This window comes from Octodon degus, unplaced genomic scaffold (genome assembly GCF_000260255.1).
Source record: "Octodon degus isolate 3935 unplaced genomic scaffold, OctDeg1.0 scaffold00100, whole genome shotgun sequence".
Lineage (NCBI taxonomy): Eukaryota > Metazoa > Chordata > Mammalia > Rodentia > Octodontidae > Octodon > Octodon degus.
The window spans coordinates 9,019,547-9,029,027 of NW_004524676.1; the positions used below are offsets into that span (position 1 = coordinate 9,019,547).

The window sequence follows — 9,481 nt, forward strand, 5'->3', positions numbered from 1 at the left end:
CCCAGTGTAATTCTTTAATTTAGGATTTCATCTTTTACATAAAATATTAAATTTTTATTTAAAAAATTTAAAACATACATAGAAAAAAATGGACTCAACATATCCATCATCTGGATTTGATCCCTACTGACTTCTTTGCCATCGTTACTTCAGCGACACCATGCTGCTCTACCCACCAACACTTCGAGATGCTGCTTTATTATGCTATCACAGTAGTATGGTCACACCTAACAAAATTAACACTGATTCCTTAATATCTAATCCTCTGCCTTCTAAACATTCCCTTTATAGTTGATTCTCTGTTTTTATAAGGGTCCAAACAAGACCCACATATTGCAAAATATACACTTCCTCACATGTAGTTGAAATCTCTTAGAAGCTAACCAGTTCACTCCCTTTTATCCTCCTCATTGATTTGAAGCAGTTGGGCAACGTCTTTGCTCATCTGAACGGCTCTGTAGTGTTGCCAGCAGCCCTCTTTTCCTCTACAAACAAGGCTGAGGTGTCAGCATCGCTTGAAGTCTGGCTAAGTAGCATAGTAAGATCCCACCTCAAAAAAAAGGAAAAAAAAAGTATTTTATCAGTGGTTTCACAGTTTTTTTCCTGTTTGTTTGTTTTGAGACTGGGTCTTGCTGTATAGTTCAGGCTGGCCCTGAACTAACTATATGGTCCAACCTGGGCTCAAACTTGCAGCAATCCTTCTGCCTCCGCTTGGGATTATAGGTGTGTGCCATTATGCCCTTATGGCTTCTCTACCTGGAGTATGCTGCTTTCCATCTACCCCTTAGGCCATCTTTTGTACTACTACTGAGCCACCTTTCTAAAATCTAGTCTGGATCATCATACTTTTCTTTAAAATTTTCTTTTCTTTTTTTTAGTTGGGGTCTCACCATATAGCTCCGGCTGGCCTCAAACTGTCAGTGATCTTTCTGCCTTAGCCTCCTGAGTGCTGGGGACATAGGCTTGTCCCACACACCGGGTGCTTCTCTTCTTAAAACTCTTCCATTTAACAAACAAACAAAAAAAAAAAAAACCTCTTCCATTGTTCCCATGAGCTGCCAAGACAAGGTCCAAACTTCTTTCTCTTTGGTATGTTTCCACTGATCTCTATTTAAAAGCTTAATCTCATGTTTGGTGGTTGCTTCCTGTACCATCCAGGCCAAGCCCCATCACACCCCCTTCCCCAACTGACTAATATGTACTTGTACCCTTCCCCTCTGGAAAATACTCTTTTAGAACCAATATTACTTTTTCTATGACATTTTTCTGATTCTTCAAACCTCAACCAAAGAACACAGCCACTCCCTCCTCCCACCCCGGCCTCCAGAGGAGAGTGCTCTCCAGAGAGGAGCATGCTGCCAGCTGCTTCTGAGGCTCCTGGTGGCTGGCTCTGACTCAGCAGTCTTCACAGTCTTCAGGAGCTCAGCAAACAATAGGATTTTAATACATACTCGATGAGTAGGCGAATGAACAATAAATAAATGAGTTTACACTATAACCTCGTAAGCACTAATCTGTTCCCAAAAGAACTTCCTAACAGTGACTTTTGGTCACAGCTCTTCAGCACCTGTTCCAGGCCACAGCCAGGCAGGAGCAGGGCCACTTTTATGTAGAGGAAGGCCTCAAATTCCAGCCTGTTGAATTCTATCCTGGTCCCTCTGAAAGTTCTGTGACACTTGGTGACTCAGATTGTGTTACAAGACCACTGGGTTCTCAATAAAGAGAAGCATTTTTATTTTTAACAGTGAACCATGCGTCAGTTTATTGGTATCATTAATTTATGAAGAAGATAGGTACTTTTTCCTCTCACAAAGTGACATTGATTACAATCTGCCATACCATGTGCCCACACCTCTTCAGGGTGCAGATGGAGCATTTCAAGCTCTAGTCAGGGCTGGTTATTCTTTTTTCACTTTCACAATTTTGATGCTGCTGCCAGCAGTCTTCTCTGCATTTGCTCTGAATTCCGTCTTCAGGGCTTCCCTCACTGCCTTCACACAGATCTAGGAGTAGCAAATGTAGCTGAGTCCAGCCTGTTGCCAGTCAGCCACCATGATGTCATGAGAGGCGTCGTGTGTTGGACTAAATCATTAGGAAAAAGGCACTGTCGGCTCGCTCGGATGGCCCAACAGCAGGAAGGTCGGGAAGGTCAGGCCGGAGAAGTGAAGAGAAGCACTTCTGAAAACAAAGTCCTGGGATGAGGGGAATTCCTCCCTCACAGTGTTGTTTTCCTGCCAGTATAGTGTATTATCAAGGAGAGAATAAAAAAAGCAGGTTAATGCCAAAGCCAATTAGCAAACTGTTGTTCAATGTCAAGCATTTAAAATCTATTAACAATAGCATGATGCTATTGTAAGCCACTTTGTGGTCTGTGTTTAATCTCCTAAACCAAACTATTAGACTGGATGATCTCTAAGATCCTTTCCAGCTCTATCATTTTATTATCTAAGCCTTACATAACATCAGTGTAATATGTTTGATATAGTAAAGGGTCAAGAATTATTAATGATAATATATATATACTGAGGGCAGCCTGGGAAGGAGTTTGCTTCAGACATGAACCCTCGAGCTTTATTTCATCGGCAAACAGTATTTCCTGGCTCCTAGGAAGGTCTGAAATATCTTTCTCTTTAGAAAGGCTAGCTGTTCCTCCTATCCCTCTGCCCCCAAGGTATACAGAAAACACAAAGGGTAGAGCATTATTAGGACAAATATTAAAATACTACCTAGCCTGAGTAAGAAAACTCAGTGGACTCAGATGTCGAGGGGTGTTTAAGAGGCTCAGCAAGATGGAAGAGATCCGTGCCGCTGAGGATGCGTTTCCGAGATCTGCAAACTGGGCTGGAGGGCGCTGATCCCTAGGGCATTGTGACAAGGTCACCCTCATTTCTTCTCTCTGTTCTTGGCAATAGCTAGTCCAGCCAGATCGAGCCATCTGTCAGATCTAATTAGGGTAGGAAAAGGTGAACCATGGGCGCCCGCTCTCAAATGACTGCCTAGCTTAAGGAAGTGAGGAGCTTGGGAGAGATGTGTGCTTTGTGTGCTTAGAAATGGTTCTTTCAAATGGAGCCCTCCGAACTTAAACTGTACACGATCTCTAACTGGATTCCTGTTTACTCCATCAGAAATCTTTTTAACTATACACATCCAGCAAAAGCAGAGGAGAACCTGGCTGTTTCAAAGGTGAGAATACAATAAAAAATAGTTATGTCATGTTGTGACTTTAGGCTTGGTACAATTTACATGCGATTGATATGTATGAATTTGTCTGCCCACATTTCTTTTTATATAATTATATCTATCGCATTAGTATTTCTCTCATTATTTTTGCAGGTTTTTTTATTATAAGGGTTAAAATTGGATTCTTAAAATTTTAGAACAGCCTGAAATTTTGATAATAAATAAGCACATTTTAAGATACAAAAAAATTGAATTATATTCTTATCTTATACTTTTTTTGGCTTATACTTTATTTTTATTTTTTTGAGTCTGCTGAAACTTTTATTTATTTTTATTTATTGTTTTAATAATTTTGTTGGCTTATACTTTAAATGACCTCCCTGATTTGGATGGTCTAGTTCCTACATCAAAAGCAGGTTTCACAGGGAAATGATATATGTTATAAAATTCAATTAGATAATTATATTCTTTAAAAGAAATATACAGACATAGGCATCTAAGTCTAAAAACCATGCCTTTGCATAATCTAAAGTCTCAAATAAAGGAGTCTGTTAGCAGCAAATATTATATTGAAGACTGAAAAAAAATTTAACTTCCTAAGTGTGGGAAAGTCAGCCGTCTTCATGGTGAGAGAAAAAACAATTCAGTGCAGTGGGAGGGAGAGACTGGGAAAAGGTTAGCAGAAGCACAGGTGGTAATTTATAATGCCACAGGCAGCCTGGATTTGATGCTACCTTCTGCTTGCTTTCTCACTGAATCCTCCTGGGATTCTGTAAAATATGTTACTATTCTTTTCATTCTGTAGATATAAAATTGGCCCAAGGATACCAAGAAATGCACAGTCAGGCCTTGAACTCTGGTCCTCTGGTTCCAAGTGTACTGAACTTCCTGGGAGGACATGTGTGGTAGAGATAACAGATAATACATTTTTTTTAAAAAATGCATTTGGTACAGATCTTACAGCACAGCTTGGACTCATAGTGATCCTCCTGTTTTAAGCCTCCCTAGCACTGGGATTACAGGTGCGCCCTACCAAGCCCAGTCTTGGTGGCCCAGGGACATGTAGTACTGGGGATTGAACCCTGGTCCCTGCGCTTGCCTAAGCATTGCCTTACTTAGACTGCTGAGCTATCTTGCCAGCTCTAAGATTAAGTTTTTAGATCATTGAATTCATAATAATGTAAATATAATAATTTCAATACAAAGACTCTTCTAATCAGTGGTTAGTGTAGCCAAGAGGTATTTCATGGACATGAATGAGGCAGTGCTTTTAGATTGGTGTATTTGTGGTACTTTAATGCATTTTGACAACCTTTTATTTTCTAACAGTGTCATTGTTTTCTTTTCTATATGTTTTCTTTTTTTTCCCAAAGTTGTTCTTTTCTTTTATATACATATTTTATGAAGAAATTATCCTATAAAATGATAAAGAAAATATCTTCCATGACCAAACCCAGTCATCTTCCCAGAAAAACCTATTATCAAACTGTTTTCTATCTATGTTTGTATAGGGTGTGTGTGTTTGTGTGTGTGTGTATTATTGCTTTGTATGACTTTTTTTTTTTTTTTCAGAACCTAGGAGTTTTGTATGACTTTTAAAAACATAAGTGGTGTCATTCTATATTTGTTCTCATCTTTTTAAAAAAAGAACCATGCCTTATGGAGATCTTTTCATGACAGTAGATTTGAATATAATTCATTCTTCTAAACTGCATTTCACACAGCTTTAGCAGTTCATGCACTGTTATTTCCATTGTTTTCATTCTACCTATAACCTATGCTTTCAAAAACCACTTAATGGCATAACAAGTCAACATTTAACTATATTTGCATTCATGGGGCAGGTAGAGACAAGCACAGGTTCTATGGTTGACTGGAATGTTACTAACAACACAAAAGAAAGGAAGGAAATATAGCAAGAGCCCATTTCAGCACTGTGCATGTCGATGTGATGCCCAAGGCAAAGCAGATCTTCATCTAAAGTAGACTTAGCTCTCTGTCCTAATATTTTATCATTAAAAAAAATTCCTTTCATGTGTGTGTGGTGTTTTTTTTTTTTTTTTTTTTTTTGTACTGGGAGTCAAACTCAGGACCTCCCAACTTCCAGGCAAGCCCATGTTTCTACCTATATCTGAGCCTTTTCTTTTGCACTGCCTATTCCACATGTGCTCTTTATATAGAAGAGACAGTAGAGCTGGCACAGCGCTACTTACGAGGTCAAGGAAGCAGAATCAGAAGTTCTAGTTCCACTAAAACAGTTTACCAAAGCCTGTCTCAAAATAAAAAGGGTCAGCGTAGCCAGGTGTGGGGGTGAATGCCTGTAATCCCAGAACTTGGGTGGCTGAGGCGGAAGGACCCTTGAGAGCTGGAGATCAGCCTAGGCTAGAGAGTGAGCTCAAGGGCAGCCTGAACTGCACAGGGAGATCCTGTCTGGGAAAAAAAAAGGGGGGGCGGGGGTGGGGTCATGGTATACAGCTTACTAGCAAAATGCTTCTGAGTTCAGAGAGACGGAGACAGAGAGAGACAGAGAGACAGAGACAGGGACACAGACAGAGACAGAGAGGAAAACATTATCCAAGTAGTGCCTAACCAAGTAGCAGCAAACCCAGGGAGTTGAACTGCATGAAGCATGTGCTGTGTTTGTGAACCTCCTTTCTTCTTTTCTCTCTCTTTTCTGCTTCAGATGCTGCAGTGTGAGGTCCACAGAAGGGTGGTTCTTGAAGGGAGCTCGGAATGCCCTTAGTAGATGTTTGGGCGCAGGATTGTCTAAATGCATTAAAGACTGGCTGAAAGCTGCATAGTTCTTATGTGGTTATTGATAAATTGTACAACTTGTGTAATGTTTTGTCATATGTAAAAGAGGATAGTACCAACAAATAAAATTTGGCCTGTGGGTTGGGATGAGGTTTAAAAGTCAATTATGTAGTTTATTCCCAGTATAAAGTAATGCTGGCTGTTAACACTACCATTCAGATAAATTGCAACATGGTGTAGTCTGTCCCAGTCATTGTTAAAGGGGAGAGATGGTGCTGGAGATTAAGCCCAGGACCTTACTACTGAGCTACACAGCTAGTCCTTTTAAAAAAACATCATTTATTTTGGAACAGGATCTTGTTAAATTGCTAAATTGCAATTTAGCAGGGTAGGCTTGAATTTATAGTGCTCCTGCTTTTGCCCCACAGAAGGCTGGAGTTCCAGGCCTCTACACTTGGCTAGTAGTGCATTTTTATTGACATTTTTAAAGCAAGTGCTCCCTACCACATTCAATATCCTGCTGAATATGCACAAAATGTACAGAGATCATGCAAACTTGATACCCTCAAAGTGGTGACAATTTTTTGGGGGGGTGACAATTTTTTAATTCAAGTATTTTAATATATTAGGAATTGGCTTCTCATTTAATTATTTTAGAAGCTTGCCTGGGGCTCACCTAGAGAGGTGGAGCCGTTAGATTTTCTGCTTTAGAGATCCTGCGGGGCTGGTTTCCTGGTCTCATGACTCCCTTCCTCTCAAGGCAGTGAAGAAAGGAGGGCTGAAGAAGGTGGCTGCCCTGCCACCACCTAGGGCTAGCTGTCACGAAAATGCGAAGAGGCCCGCAGCCGTTCCCGTGCAGCATGAGCTGCTGTTTAGCAGCCAGATGAAATGAAAAAATTAAGTAAAAAGGAGTTATCTTTGCCCTGTGAAGAGGCAGAAACTGTCTTATTTTGGAAACAAATTCCCAGGAAATAAACTCACAGTGCTCCCCAAATGCCCTCTTGGTCCTTCTCGGCCTGGCCCATTGTGTGTATGTGCCTGAACTCATTCCAGCCAGCCCAAACTGGAGATACAGCTGGGCTTTGGGGCTGCTTTGGCGTCCAGCCTGGAAGCCTTGGGGCTGCGGCTGGCAGAACCGTACTGAGCCCTAAGGCTCGGGGCGTGGCAGGCCTGTGCCAGAGGTAGGATTCAAATGCCACACTTAAGGCGGGGATCTGTCATTCTGAATGCTTTTTGCTTTTCTTCTTTTAAAGGGGCTTAAAAAAGGGGGGGGGAAAGGGGGGCTTGGTTTAAACATTCTTTGGAGAAAATTATCGCTTAACATGTAAAATAGTGACAGTTCCCAGAGAGCCCCCTTTTGCTGCTAAAGAGATTTCTTAGCTCACTAAATCATACTTCTGAGAACGGATTCTTAAATGCAAGGTTATGATGTGTAATTGTTGGACTACGATCTTTTTATTTTATTTTGATAAGAAGGAGCACATTTCTCAATTAAAAAAAAAAAAAAACAACTGGAAACCCAGAATAAGCACTTAACAGACTGAAGTGTAAAGCTGGGCATGGTGGTACACACCTGTAATCCCAGCCCTAGAGAGGCTGAAGCAGGAGGATCACTACAAATTCAAGGCCAGCCAAGGAAAACTACTTATTGAGATAAGAAGAAGAAGAGGAAGAGGAGAAGGAGGAGGAGGAGGAGGAGGAGGAGGAGGAGACCAAGGAAACAGCTCAGTGGCATAAGTGCCTGCCTGACAAGCTCAAGGTCCTGGGTTCAATCCCTAGTACCATAAATAAATAAATAAGTAGCTCACTGGTAGACAGGCTGCGCGAAGATCTGGGTCTGATCTGCAGCTCACAGAAACAAATTAAAAAGAAATCTTAGGGAATATTAGAATTCTAAAATTAGTTAGACCTTGCATTTCACAGAGTTCAAGGCTCCGAAAATCACCTGTCCAAACCAGTAAGGGTGATTAATCTCTTTTCTGCCGCGCAGAAGTGGGAACATCCGCGGGCGAGCCTCTGGAGCCGCCGCAGTAGGAGCGAAGGGGACCTGCGCCCCGCCCCGGAGGCGGGCGGCTCCCTCCGCGCCGAGGGAGGGGCTCCCGCGCAGCACCGCGTGGTGGCGGCCGGTTGGCGTGTCCTCTCGGCGAAGGCCACCCTGAGGGTCCAGTAGCACTTACAGAGGCGCTCATCCGCGCGGACAAACGTCAGGCCTCTTCCTGGCTCTGTTCCTTGATGCACTGAAGCGACTATATCCTCGGCGCTCTTCAAATACTGAGCTCTCGCGGCTCCCCTGATTGGATCCAGCCTGGGAGAGTCGCAGCCCACGTAGCCACACACAGGACCTAGGGGTCCGCCCTTTCTTCTCTGCTCGCCCTAAATTGGGTGTTTTTGGTGCTATTGGGTGAGAGTCCTGTTTCGAATCACAGTTTGTAATTAATGTGTATAGCGCTGCTCCGATGGACGGTGGGAATTTGTCAAACAGGAACCTGGCAAACGGTGGAGATGGCTCAGTAGAATAAAACGGCCTGAGTTCAATCCCCCGTTCCGCAAACAAAAGAAAACAAAGTGTGACTTCTAGCCAAATGTCCACCTACCAAACCGTTTGCCGATAGATCGCTACTCTCCTACTAGAAGAAAAATGGGGATACAAGCTTCTTGTCCCTAAACGGGAAGAGCACTAGGCTGTCCCGCAGTCATCCTGACGCGGTCAGGCAGGAAAGCACCTGCTCGCGAAGGGCGACCTCGACCGAGGGCAGACGCACTTGGACGTCATCTCGCCAGTGACAGCGCTCGGCGGCCAGGCGGCCGGAAGCAGAAGCACGGGCTGTCGTCCCCCTGTGGGCTCCAGCCATAGGGGGAGGAAGGTGGTGCCACGATTCTCTCCCAGTGGATGGCGGTGACGTGTTCTAAGCAGATGGGCGCAGAGGCTGCTGCCAAATGAGGAGAGAGGGAAGTGGGGAGGGGAGGGACGCCAGGAAGGCTTGCAACACCGTGCAACAGAAACGAGGGGCAGCAATAATCACATCCACCTTGAAATGCATCCTGTTTTACTGCTTGACACAGCTACTTGCCCAATTTGGCTTAAAACGCTTTTTGTGTCTTGTAAATCTCCTTAAAGGAAGAATAAGCGAAACCTTATCCATAACGGGTTCTAGCTTTTATTCTTATCTAGGATTGTCTAAAATAACAGTGTTGCCTTAAAAGTCAAACCCATTCTTCTTAGCTTCAGGAAGCGTTGAAACCCGTTACACCCGTGCAAAGTTGCCTAACAAGACTACCGCAGGTCTCCGGCTCTCCGTCGCCCACCGAAGGCGCGGCGGCCCGGCTGCCAGGCGCTTCCGGCCTCGCCGGCTCGGTTCGCGCGAGTCCGCCCAGGGTGCGGGAGTCAGGCCTGCGCGCTCCCGGCCAGCGCCGAGCGCTTTGTCCCTTTTCACCAGCAGGCGGCGCCGTGCCTGGCGCTGGCCACCGCCCCGCGGCCTTCGCGGCTTCCTGAGCCGCCGGGAAGCTGCAGCCGCCACGCCCTGGCTGCCGGCCTGGGAGCTGCAGC

At 44.0% G+C, this 9,481-nt stretch overlaps 1 pseudogene; it reads right to left on the reverse strand.

Moving 5' to 3' along the window:
* Positions 1-1,744: 1,744 nt before the first annotated feature.
* Positions 1,745-2,069, reverse strand: LOC101574153 (annotated as a pseudogene).
* Between the last annotated feature and the right edge of the window lie 7,412 nt (positions 2,070-9,481).